This window comes from Lepus europaeus, chromosome 11 (assembly GCF_033115175.1).
Source record: "Lepus europaeus isolate LE1 chromosome 11, mLepTim1.pri, whole genome shotgun sequence".
NCBI lineage: Eukaryota > Metazoa > Chordata > Mammalia > Lagomorpha > Leporidae > Lepus > Lepus europaeus.
In genome coordinates this window covers 62762669-62776349 of record NC_084837.1, presented here as the reverse complement: position 1 = coordinate 62776349, position 13681 = coordinate 62762669, and the positions used below count along the sequence as shown (strand labels likewise).

General features: G+C 49.8%; 1 non-coding gene across 1 annotated transcript; it reads left to right on the top strand.

Annotated features, from left to right (window-relative positions):
* The first annotated feature begins 13104 nt into the window (after positions 1-13104).
* LOC133770789 (U1 spliceosomal RNA) lies at positions 13105-13266 on the top strand. The gene has a single exon (XR_009867477.1). It is a non-coding gene; the product is annotated as a U1 spliceosomal RNA (small nuclear RNA).
* Positions 13267-13681: the final 415 nt, after the last annotated feature.

The window sequence follows — 13681 nt, the reverse complement described above, 5'->3', positions numbered from 1 at the left end:
TAGCAGGGAGCTGGATCGGAAGTGGAGCAGCTGGGACTTGAACCAGTGACCCTATGGGATGCTAGTGCCACAGGTGGAAGCTTAATATGATATGCCAGACCAGTCCCTCAAATAAATTTTTTTTAAAATCTTTACCAAAAAATAAGTGAGGAGTTGGCTTACAGGAACAGGAAAGGAGTTCTAGGACTGAAAGGATTCTAGCCCTACATGAAAACCTGGACAAAGTATGGCAGTAAGGACCCAGACTGCCATCCCCTGCTTTGTGAGGTTTTATTTTTTTATTTTTTATTTTATTTTTTGACAGGCAGAGTTAGACAGTGAGAGAGAGAGAGAGGGAGACAGAGAAGAAGGTCTTCCTTTTCTGTTGGTTCACCCCCCAAATAGCCGCTGCAGCTGGTCTCCCATGCGGGTGCAGGACCCAAGGACTTGGGCCATCCTCCACTGCCTTCCCAGGCCACAGCAGAGAGCTGGCCTGGAAGAGGAGCAACTGGGACAGAATCCGGCGCCCTGACCGTGACTAGAACCTGGGGTGCCGGCGCCGCAGGCAGAGGATTAGCCTAGTGAGCTGTGGCGCCGGCGTGAGGTGTTTTTTTTTTTTTTTAAGAATTATTATTTATTTGAAAGACATAGTTACAGAGAGAGAGAGAGAGAGAGGTTCTCCATTCTGCTGGTTCACTCCCCAAATGACTACACTTGACAGAGCTGAGCTGATCCGAAGACAGAATTGCTGAGAGAGATAGAGACAGAGAGAGAGGTCTTCCAGATTCGCTGGTTCACTCCCCAGATGGCCACAACAGTTGGAGCTACGCCAATCCAAAGCCAAGAGCTTCTTCCGGGTCTCTCATGTGGGTTCAGGGCCCAAGGACTTGGGCCATCTTCTACTGCTTTCCCAGGTCATAGCAGAGAGCTGGATCAGAAGAGGGGCAACCAGGACTAGAACTGGTGCCCATATAGGATGCCGGTGCTTCAGGCCAGGGTTTTAACCAGCTGCGCCATAGTGCCAGCCCCGTAACTGGTTTCTTAATTGTGTTAGAAATGACAGCTGGCCGGCGCCGTGGCTTAACAGGCTAATCCTCCACCTTGCGGCGCCGGCACACCGGGTTCTAGTCCCTGTTGGGGTGCCGGATTCTATCCCGGTTGCCCCTCTTCCAGGCCAGCTCTCTGCTATGGCCCCGGGAAGGCAGTGGAGGAAGTCCAAGTGCTTGGGCCCTGCACCCGCATGGGAGACCAGGAGAAGCACCTGGCTCCTGGCTTCGGATCAGCGAGATGCACTGGCTGCAGCGGCCATTGGAGGGTGAACCAACGGCAAAAAGGAAGACCTTTCTCTCTCTCTCTCACTATCCACTCTGCCTGTCCAATAAAAAAAAAAAAAAAAGAAAAGAAATGACAGCTTAAGCAGTGACTCTACAAAGGGTGAAACTGCAGTTACCAAAACCAAATTGGATGTTAGCTCCCAAAGCGAACTTACATATTATCTTAAAGTTTTTTTTTCTTTAAATATTTATTCATTTATTTATTTGAAAGTCAGAGTTACATAGAGAGAGGAAGAGACAGAGAGATCTTCCATTTGCTGGTTCACTCCCCAAATAGCCAAAGTGGCCGAGGCTGGGCCATTCCAAACCTAGGAGCTTCTTCCTGGTCTCCTATGTGGGTGCAGCGGCCAAAGGACTTGGGTCCTCTTCTGTTGCTGCACCCAGGCACATTAGCAGGGAGCTGGATCAAAAGTGGAGCAGCCGGAACTCCACCTGGTGCCCATACGAGATGCTGGTGTCACAAGCAGAGGCTTTATCTGCTATGCCACATGCCAGCCGCAAGATTTTCTTAAGTTTTTGAAGCAACACCAAATTTGAAATCAAGAGTCTTGAGTGCTGTCTTTATCTGTCTTGTGGCTTACTGTGTGGACATGTCACATGACCTCTTGGTAAACCAGTTCCCTTTCATTAATTGGACTAACCATAACCATAGTACCTGCCCCAAATGCTGATGTTTCCCTTGCCATGGAAACTCCAAGGAATTCTAGTTGAGACCTCCTTAGATCAGTAGAACTTATGGGTTAGAGTTGGGAGATCCTTACTTAGCATCCCGAACTTCCTCCCTGTGTCCTTGGTAAAACAGCTACAGCAAGCAGATCCATAGTCAGTGCCATGCCTTGGAGCCTGGGAAGGGCACTCGCCAACAGGAGCGGACAGTGGGGACCAGATACACCCAAGGAGGCTGGGCTGGGTCCAGGGAGATAAGTGAAGCGACTGCCACTGTTCCTGCCCAGCACATGCTCCCGTCCACTAGCACTTGGCAAGCTCAGTGCAGGAATGGCACCGGCTTGCATTCAGTAACTGCTCCAGAAATAAATTCTGGACACAACCCCAGCGAAGCAAACAAACACCCCACTAGCTGTTGCTAATGTGGGAGGCTCTCAGGCAGATCTGCCCCCAGGATGATTACTGGAAGAAGTGAGATACCCTTGGGCCACTACTGGGCCTTGAGACACATCTCACATACACACACACACACCCACATGCACACGCACATGCACACACACACACACACTGTACCCCAGCCAGGCTGAGAACAGCCCCAGCCACATGAAATAACCCATATTTTCCTAAAAATTCTAAACAATAGTAATCTGTACTGGTCCTACTTCAGTTATAATAATTAAGACAGGACACTGCTATAGCAATCTTAGGTTTGTGGGAGGACTAAAGCCCAGGAGTGGGTTATTTAAGGCACAAGTTCATTCATCCAACCAATAGTCAATGACAAATACCATGCACAAGGTACAGTGCATGGTGGTAAGTGAAATAAAACCACACCTTCCTACATAAAATGATGAGGGTGGGGAGACAGGGCCTACTTAATTCATGCCATAGCACCTGGGAAAGGGATATGCATACCCTAGGCCAGTTGGGGTAGGGACAGGAGAGAGGTGATGCTAGGGAAGCTGAATCCAGAAAAACCTGATGGGGGTGAGAGGAAATAGAGGGATAAGTGTGTGGGGGCCACGAGGAGTTTCGGGAGGGGAAAAGAGCAAAGGCCTAAGGGTGAAGTTTGGAGGGTGGCTAGTATTTCCATGTGGGCTGAGCATAAAGACACAGGAGGGAGGGGCTAAGGGTGGGGCTGGACATTAACACACAAAGCCACTTGTGGAGGGCTTTATAAGCCTTGTAAGGAGTTCAGAATTTATTGTGGGGGAGCAGGGAACTAATGGGCCATTTTAAGAGGGGCAGTGACAAGATCAGTTTAACATCTGGAAAGATGGTGATGGCTGCCGTGGGCTTGACCTGATTCAACAGACTGGGAGTGTATAAATTATCACACTTGACTATGATATCCTCAGGAAGTATGCAACTAAAGGCCTTACGCTTTTTATTTTCTACCCTGATTTCTTTTCTTTTATTTTCTTTTTTTTTTTGACAGGCAGAGTAGATAGTGAGAGAGAGAGACAGAGAGAAAGGTCTTCCTTTTTGCCGTTGGTTCACCCTCCAATGGCCGCTGCGGCCGGCGCGTGGCGCTGATCCGAAGCCAGGAGCCAGGTGCTTCTCCTGGTCTCCCACATGGGTGCAGGGCCCAAGCACCTGGGCCATCCTCCACTGCCTTCCCGGGCCATAGCAGAGAGCTGGCCTGGAAGAGGGGCAACTGGGATAGAATCCGGTGCCCCGACCGGGAGTAGAACCCGGTGTGCCGGCGCAGCAAGGCAGAAGATTAGCCTGTTAAACCATGGCGTCGGCCTATTTTCTACCCTGATTTCTTATAAGTGATTTTTTTTTCAGTTACGGAACAAATAGAATCATAAAAGGCAGATTGTATTTTTCCAAAGATGACCGTGTTAATATATCACTTCCCACACACTCATGTTATAGTGGGAAGTGGACACTCCTCCATAGAGATGTTGGGTCAATATTCCCTCCCTCTGAAGCTGGGGAGACATATGGAACTGCCTTGCTGATAGAGTACACAAATAATTTGACTCTGAGGCTAGATCGTGAAAGCATTTCACCTGCTTTTGCGCTCTCCTTCTCACTCGCTCATGCTCCTTGGTAGTCTCTGAGCCAACATGTAAGAAGTCTGGCTCCCTTACTGTGTGAACATAAGTCACATGACCTCTTGGTAAACCAGTTCCCTTTCATTAATTGGACTAACCATAACCATAGTACCTGCCCCAAATGCTGAGAGGTCACAGGATAGATTCACCCAGGGAGTCCCAGCTGTTTGAATCTTTCCACTACCAGCATCAGACATACAAAGGTACTTCAGAAAGTTCAAGGAAAATGGAATTAAAACATAGTTTGCTTTGGTGCAAAAAAATTGAAATCCATGCATAGCTTTTCATATTATGCATTTTCTATTTTTTAATTTTTTGACAGGCAGAGTTAGACAGTGAGAGAGAGAGAGACAGAGACAAAGGTCTTCCTTCTGTTGGTTCACTCCCCTAATGGCCGCTACAGCCGGTGCTGCGCTGATCCGAAGCCAGGAGCCGGGTGCTTCCTCCTGGTCTCCCATGCGCGTGCAGGGCCCAAGCACTTGGGCCATCCTCCGCTGCCCTCCTGGGCCACAGCAGAGAGCTGGACTGAAAGAGGAGCAACCGGGACTAGTACCCGGCACCCCAACCGGGGCTAGAACCTGGGGTGCCAGCACCGCAGGCAGAGGATTAGCCAAGTGAGTCGGCCCATATTATGCATTTTTGATGAGCTTTTGGAAGATCTCTTAAGTGCATGGATTTCACGATTCTTTTGCACCAAAATAAATTTATCGTTTAATGCTATTTTCCACAAATGTTTTGAAATACCTCGTAGAAGTCATTCAAATGATTTAACCTCTAGCCTTCAAGCCAAACCAACAGACACCAAGTGGAACAGAGAAGCTGCCTCTACAAAGCCCTGCAGATTCATGAGCAAGATACATGTGGTTTAAGTTTGGAGTTGATTTGTTTCCTAGCAATATATAACAATCATGATCTAGGCTACAGCCTTTGTTTAGCTAATTTCAAGTATTTTGTTTTACAGGTTTCCCCTGGTTTCTGATGGGTACAGAATTTATGTTTTTATTTATTTATTTTTTCTGAAAGGCAAAGAGACAGAGATCATCCATCTGCAGGTTTATTCCCGTTTCAAATACCCACAAAAGCTGGGGGTGAGCTAGGCTAAGACTGGGAACTAGGAACTCAATCCAGATCTCCCTTGTGAGTGGCAGGACCTCAAATACTTGAGCCATCACCCGCTCCTGTCAGGGTGCACTTTAGCTGGAGTTGATGCCAGCACTGGAACCCAGGTACTCCAGTAGGGGATGGGGCTGTCCCAAGTGGTATCTTACCACTACACAAGCGTCCACCTTCATTACAGAATTTTAACACTTATGCCAGCTGTGGTATGGAGAGGAGCAAAACTGGATGCAGGGGGCCAGCTGTGAGGTGGTTACAATTGTCTGCAAAAAAGATCATAGTGACTTGAGGGCTTCTACAAGAAAATATCACTCCCGGGGCCAGCGCTGTGCCACAGTGGATAAAGCTGCCACCTGCAGTGCTGGCATTCCAGATGGATGCTGGTTCGAATCCCAGTAGCTCCACTTCTGATCTGGCTCTGTGCTATGGCCTGGGAAAGCAGTGAAAGATGGCCCAAGTCCTTGGACTCCTGCACTGGCATGGGGGACCGCAAAGAAGCTCCTGGCTCCTGGCTTCAGATCGGCGCAGCTCCAGCCATTGCAGCCATCTGGGGAGTGAACCAGCAGAGTGGATGGAAGACCTCTTTCTCTCTCTGCCTCTGCCTCTCTGTAACTCTGCCTTTCAAATAAATAAGTAAATCTTAAAAAAAAAAAAAAGAAAAGAAAATGTCACTCCCACCCTAATGAATAAAAAAAAAAAAAAAACCCACACAGTCTACAAAACCTTAGTTTCACTTGAGCCCAGTAGAAAGCTGAGGTCAGCAAAGCAACCTAGTAGAGCTGCCTGTGCAGAGAGATAGGGACACACGAACTGTTTCAACTTGGGCAAAACCACGGCTGTCATATGAACAAGAAGAAACCAACAAAGATGTAAAGGCTGTTTGTGGGTTAGCTTCACAGCTGGAGACTATTCTGGACACAGGGGAGTTTGCACTCACATTTCTCCTCCCCAGGGTTCATGACAAAAAGTGGAAGCAAGACAGGGTCATTAGTCAGCTTTCTGTCACCACAGGATCTAACTTCTGAAGGAAAGAGAGGTTTTGGAGGTTTGCTGTCCAAGATCGGTACCCTTGGTTTGGCATCTGGTGATGGCGTTCTTTCTGGCAGGGTCTCTATCACTCTGCCTTTTAAATAAATAAAATAAATCTTTCATTGTTTACAAGATACATTTATTTATTTTGAAAGTCAAAGTGACAGAGAGAGAGGGATAGACAGAGACCTTCCAACCACTGGTTCACTCCCCCAGGTGGCCACAATGGTCAATGATGTCAGGTCAAAACCAGGAGTTTCATCCCGGTCTCCCTTATGGGTGCAGTGGCCCCACACTTGGGCCATAAGCAGGGAGCTGGATAGGAAGTGGAGCAGCTGCGACATGAACTGGCACCCATAGGGGATACCAGTGTCACAGACGATGGCTTTACCTGCTATGCTACAATGCTGGACCCAATAAATTTTTCTTTTTTTTTTAAGATTTATTTTATTTAGTTGAAAGACAGAGTTACAGAGAGAGGTAGACAGAGAGAGAGATCTTCCATCTGCTGGTTCACTCCCCAGATGGCTGCAATGGCTGGAGCTGCGCTGATCCGAAGCCAGGAGCCAGGAACTTCTTCCAGGTCTCCCACACAGGTGCAGGACCCCAAGGATTTGGGCCATCTTCTACTGCTATCCCAGGCCATAGCAGAGCTGGATTGGAAGTAGAGCAGCTGGGACTAGAACCGGCCCCCACATGGGATGCCGACGCTTCAGGCCAGGGCTTTAACCCACTGTGCCACAGCACCGCGCCCCCCCCTCCCCCCAATAAATCTTCCTTAAAAAGTGTCCAACATGAGTTTGGAAACCAAATCCTGTTCAAACAATAGCAGCAAGAGACAGGAGAGAACTTTCCTCCTTGGTGGTGTAGGCACGCAGGAGTTAGTCAAGGCAGTTGCCAGCAGAAGGCAAAAGGCCTGAACTGCTCCCACAGTTCTCTCCCATGAGCAAAAACTGTCAGCTGCTGTTGTCTTCTTCAAAGGCAACAAACTCTTGCTTTGGGGTGGGGTGGAATCAGACAAAACTCACTTGTTTCCAGTGAGGAAACAGGGCCCCAAGGATTTGGGCCATCTTCTATTGCTATCCCAGGCCATAGCAGAGCTGCATTGGAAGTGGAGCAGCTGGGACTTGAACCGGCACCCACATGGGATGCCGGCATTGCAGGCCGGGGCATTAACCCATTGTACCACAACACTTGCTCCTAACATAAAGATCTGTTACTGGGCCAGTGTTGTGGCACACAGGGACCATTTGCCCCCCAACCCCGCCCATGCCATATCAGAGTGCTTGAGTCTAGGCTGTTCCACTTCTGATCCAGCTGCCTGCTAATTTGCACCTTGGGAGGCAGCAGGTGGTAGCTCAAGTCCTTGGGTCCCTGCCACCTATGAGGAGACCCAGCTGGAATTGCTGGCTCCTGGCTTCAGCCTGGCTCAGCCCCAGCTCTTCTGGACATTTGGAGAATGAACCAGAGGATGGAAGATCTCTGTTCTCTCTGTCACTCTGCCTTTCAGATAAATAACTTTAAAAAAATTGCTTCTGGGGGCTGGTGTTGTGGGGCAGCAGGTTAAGCCACTGCTTGGGATGCCGGCATCCCATATGAGTGCTGGTTCAAGTCCTGGCTGCTCCACTTCCCATGCAGCTTCCTGCTGATGTACCTGGGAAGGCACTGGAAGATGGCCCATGTACTTGGCATCCTGCAAGGCATGAGAGACTTGGACACTGTTCCTGGCTCCTGGCTTCAGGCTGGCCCAGCCTAGCTGTTGCGGCCGTTTGGGGAGTGAACCAGTGGATGGAAGACCTTTCTCTCTTTCCCTCTGTCACCTGGCCTGTCAAATAAATAAATAAATCTTTTAAAAATTGGTTATTTAGCAGGTAAGTTGGAAAAGAGGAGGTCGGGGGGGGGGGTGAGAGGGAGTGTGTGTGTGTGTGTGTGCACGTGCGCATGGGAAGAGAGGTGGGTGCCCGAGAGTCTGTGAGCACCAAGAGCAGGTACTCTCTCAGACCACATTTGCTTCTTCAGTTTTCCGTCCCTCAATAGTTAGATTACACACTGTAAACTCAGCAGAATTGTCAAGGGGCAACGTGGTTTCTGGCCTGGCCCGATCACGTCATGAGGTTCGGGAGACAGGTTGGAGGGTGCAGGCTGGACATGAGCACAGCAGAGTCACAGTTGTCTGGCCAACCTCCCCCAATATCTATGCATTTATTAACAAATGGACATGCCCCCTGATTTCTTTCACTTGGTCCAGCTCGATATTTTTGCCAATGGTTTGGATGGGTGCACAGAAGACCTCCTTACCAAAAGTAAGGGAGAAGGTAAATTACTGAATAACAGAACCAGAATTCTTTTTTTTTAAAAAGATTTATTTATTTATTTGAAAGTCAGAGTTATACAGAGAGAGGAGAGGCAGAGAGAGACAGAGAGTCTTCCATCGGATGGGTCACTCCCCAGTTGGCTGCAATGGCCGGAGCTGTGCCGATCCGAAGCCAGGAGCTTCTTCCGGTTATCCAAGCGGCTGAAGGGGCCCATGGAGTTGGGCCATCTTGTACTGCTTTCCCAGGTCACAGCAGAGAGCTGGATCAGAAGTGGAGCAGCCAGGTCTCAAACCAGTGTCCATATGGGATGCTGGTGCTTCAGGCCAGGGCATTAACCTGCTGTGCCACAGCGCCGGCCCCCAGAACCAGAATTCTAATACTTTTATATATACTGATGTGATGGGACAAAGTATGAAATCTAACGTGGAGAAATGTGAAGTCCTTCATTTAGGATTAAAACAAAATGACTCTGCATGCAGAGAACAAAGAACAATGAATTAATGACTTTGTCCTAGTGACAGAAGCCAGACTCAATCTAGCCTAAGCACTGACTGGGAAGTTTGGAAGCGGAGCCGGTCTCAGCTCAGAAGGTCTTCAGTCTCCCCTTGGTTTCACCTTTGACCCCTCTCCGTGTTGGTCCAGCAGAGTGCTGTGGACTTGCATCATCCCCATTTAGTAACTTGGGAAAGAGGTGGTGCTTTTCTTTCTTTTTTTTTTTTTTAAGATTTATTTATGGCCGACGCCGTGGCTCAACAGGCTAATCCTCCGCCTTGCGGCGCTGGCACACCCGGTTCTAGTCCCGGTCGGGGCACCGATCCTGTCCCGGTTGCCCCTCTTCCAGGCCAGCTCTCTGCTGTGGCCAGGGAGTGCAGTGGAGGATGGCCCAAGTGCTTGGGCTCTGCACCCCATGGGAGACCAGGAGAAGCACCTGGCTCCTGCCATCGGAACAGCGCGGTGCACCGGCCGCAGCGTGCTACCGCGGTGGCCATTGGAGGGTGAACCAACGGCAAAAGGAAGACCTTTCTCTCTGTCTCTCTCTCACTGTCCACTCTGCCTGTCAAAAAAATTAAAAAAAAAAAAAAGATTTATTTATTTATTTATTTATTTATTTGAAAGTCAGAGTTACACAGAGAGAGGAGAGGCAGAGAGAGAGAGAGAGAGGTCTCATCCAATGGTTTACTCCCCAATTGGCTGCAAATGGCTGGAGCTGTGCTGATCCAAAGCCAGGAGCCAGGAACTTCTTCCGGGTCTCCCATGCAGGTGCAGGGGCCCAAGCACTTGGGCCATCTCCCACTGTCCTCCCAGGCCACAGCAGAGAACTGGATCAGAAGTGGAGCAGCCAGGACTTGAACCGGTGCCCATATGGGATGCCGGTGCTTCAGGCCAGGGTGTTAACCCACTGTGCCACAGCACTGGCCCCGAGGTGGTGCTTTTCAATGCCACATAATAAACCCCAGAGAAGGCCTCTGACCTGGCCTGAGTCCCATGCCCATCACTGGACCAGTCATCAGACTGGGGAAAGACCTGTGCCCAGGGGTAGGCAATCCCCCAGATCTGGGTGAGAATAAGAAGTGGAGGAGGGTTGCTGTCACCTGGAGAGAGGGGAAAGCGATGCCAAGAAGCCAAAACAAGAGATGCTCAGTGTCGCTGTAGCCTAATTGAGTCAGCAGAGTTACGTAGCTGCCAGAAAAGTTAGGATTCTAGGAATCAATACTAGAAATGTACTTGGGACCATGGTGGTATAAAAATACACGCTGCACAAGCACACTACCCTGAAGGATCAGCTGAGCGTCACATCACACGAGGAACTTCGGCAAACCACAACGCTCCCCAGAGGACAGGCCCAGGGACCCGGGGCCCAGAAGACTGAGTCATTCAAAGAAAGGACAAGGCTGAAGAATTGTTTTGCCTGAAAAAGAGATTTCATAGAGACACAGTTTTAAAATATTTGGAGGATGGGGTTGAAGTGGTATAGTGGGCGAAGCTGCGATGCTGGCATCCCTATGAGCACTGGTTTGTTTCCTGGCTGCTCCACTTCTGATCCAGCTCCCTGCCAGCAGCCTGGGGAAAGCAGCAGATGGTCCAAGTGTTTGGGCCTATGCTATCCACATAGAAGACCTGGAAGAAGCTCCTGGCTCCTGGCTTCAGCCTGGCCCTGCCCCGGCTATTGCAGCCATCTGGGGAGTGAACCAGTGGATCGAAAACCTCTCTCTCTGTCTCTCCTTGTCTCTCTGTAACTCTAACTTGTTGAAGTTTTATATATATATATATATATATATATATATATATATATTTATTTACATCTATCTGGAGGATGGAGTGGGCAATCGCTGCCACAGCTAAGGTACATTCTATATCAGAACACCTGGGTTTGGGTACTGCCTCTGCTCTCAATTCCAGTTTCCTGTCAGGATACACCCTGGGAGTCAGCAAGTGATGTCTCAAATATTTGGGTCTTTGCTACCCATGGGGGAAGCCTGAATTGAGTTCTGGGCTCCTGTCTTTTGCCTGGTCCAGCCCTGGCTGTTGTAGCCATTTAAGGATGAACCAGCAGATGGAAGATCTCTGTCTTTTCCTCCAAATACCTGGAGCTCAGGAAGAAGCTGAGATGCTGAAGTACAAAGAACAAACCAAGACCAGTGTGAGGAGGCTTCAGAGAGATCTGTTACTACTCGGTGTCAAGGATTAGTGTAAGTGACAGTGAGTTCTCTGTCACTGGAGGTGATTAAGCAAGTATTAGAGGAGTTGGACAGCGGATCCCTGACTTGCACAGAAAGTTGGATGAGGTTGGAGCCAGTGCTGTGGCATAGCAGGTAAAGCCACCACCTGAAGCACTGGCATCCCATATGGGCACCGGTTCTAGTCCCGGCTGCTCCTCTTCTGATCCAGCTCTCTGCCATGGCCTGGGAAAGCATTGGAGAATGGCTCAAGTCCTTGGGCCCCTGCACCCATGTAGGAGACTCAGAAGAAGCTCCTGGCTCTTGGCTTTGGATCAGCACAACTCTGGCTGTTGTGGCCATCTGGGGAAAAACTAGCGGATGGAAGACTTCTCTCTCTCTCTCTCTCTCTCTCTCTCTCTCTCTCTCTCTCTCTCTTCCTCACTCCCTCCCTTTCTCTCTCTCTCCCCCTTCTTCTGCCCTCCTCCTCCCTCTCTCTCCCCCTCCCTCTCTCCCTCCCTCCCTCTATGTAACTCTGACTTTCAAATAAATAAATCTTTAAAAAAAAAAAAGTAAGTTGGATGAGGTCACCCCTAAGGTCTTTTCCATTTGTGAAGTCTGAGGTTGCCCAGTGGAGACCTACAGGACTTTGCTCCCAGTGAATCCGCCCTGGCCTCCCCCAACATCTGGGGAGGAGAACTGGTGAGTCTTTCCCCTCCCTAGATGATAAAGAGGCTTTCACACAAACAGCTGATCCCTTACCAACCAGCAGTCGGGACAGAGGCCTCCAACAGTTCTTATCTGAGCCCAGCCCTGTGGACACACTCAGGCTGGGAAGACCACATAGAGGCATGTCTTGTGTTTTTCTCTGTTTTCTGAACACATACACCATGAGTCAAGGACTTGGAGGTAGGCAGATTATTTAAGGGGGTGAATAGGAGTGAGGGACCAAAAATGAGACAGGAGGGAGGCATTGAGTGGGTCCACTGAGGATCCACAGAAGCCACAGCTCAGCAACCAACGCCCAATCCGCATTGGTTGGACACCTTGGAAGTGTACAGCCCTGCCTCTTGCAGGCCACCCTGCAGGGACTGTGCGAGATCTCATGCAGAGAGAAGGGAAGCTGTGTACCTGCACAACTGTCCCGCATGCTGCAGTGGGCTGTAGGGGAGCGCTGGGAGGCTGTGGGGGTATCAGTGACACCTGCCACAGTCCTTTTCCCACCCTTTCCAGGATCCACCCGGCAGGGCAGTGCGAGAGCTTTGATTGTCACATTCTGGCCTCCATGGCCTGGTGTGGGCAGTGGGCCTCCCGGGGGGGCCAGTCCAGTCCAGCCTTGCCTTAATAGGCATTCACAAATCTCCTGGGCTCAACTCTGTCCCAGGGCCCAGCTGCCTTACTGGGCTGTCTGGGCTGACGGCACCAAGGCTGTAGGTTCTCTAGACTGACACATATTCAACTCAACACCTGTGTACAACCTGGAAACCTGGAGACATCTGGGGCATTGAACCCGTTGTCCCTTCTATAGATCAAGGTCAGGAGAGGCCAAAGGCTGGATGGCTCCAGAGTTCCTTATGCTTGTGGTCTAGCAATTTTCCAAGAAGAAAATGCTAAGAGTTACTAGGAATTCAAAGAACCTGAGATGCCAGTCCGAACTGGCTGCTCCACTTCCAATCCACCTCTCTGCTATGGCCTGGGAGAGCAGTAGAAGATGGCCCAAGTGCTTGGGCCCCTGCATCTGTGTGGGAGAACTGGGAGAAGATCCTGGCTTTGGATCAGCATAGCTCCGGCCGTTGCAGCCAATTGGGGAGTGAACCAGCGGGTGGAAGACCTCTCTCTCTGTCTCTGTCTCTCTCTCTCTGCCTCTCCTTCTCTCTGTGTAACTCTGACTTTCAAATAAACAAATGAAATCTTAAAAAAAAAACACACACACACACACACACATATACTGACCTGGCAGGGGAGACACCATGATCACAAAAGTGGTTTTCCCAGGGTGAGGCTCACCTATTGCACTCCAGATGTACTGACCCCTGTGATTTCCCCAAATATGGGAAACTTGACTGCAATTTGTGGTAGTGGGGGACTGCATTCGCACTTTTCCCTGGGGGTGGGGGGGGGACACAAAGACCCTGAGAGACCTTGCTCAAAGCCTAAAAGACACTTCAAAGATGAGAAATCATGGCAATATGTTGGAGGCAGCATTTTGGACCAGGCCCCGAGGACAAATCCTATTGCCTGTCACCTCCCATATTAGGTCTCCCTTGGCTGGCCTTGGCCGGAGCTCTGACCCTGCCCCTCTCTTCCCCTGCCCTCCTCTCACCCTCAGCCCCTATACTGCTGCCTGGCACTTGTCTGTCTCGCTCACCTCCTCTCTCCTCTTCTGTGTTAATCACCTCCAAGGCCTTCGTGAGCTCTGATAGTCACACTCACTGCTCCCTAAATTTTGTTGCGTTTTTAAAAAACCATCTCTGCTCAGTGTTTCGATGCCCATTTCACCTCCTGGGAGAGGTGAGCCTGAC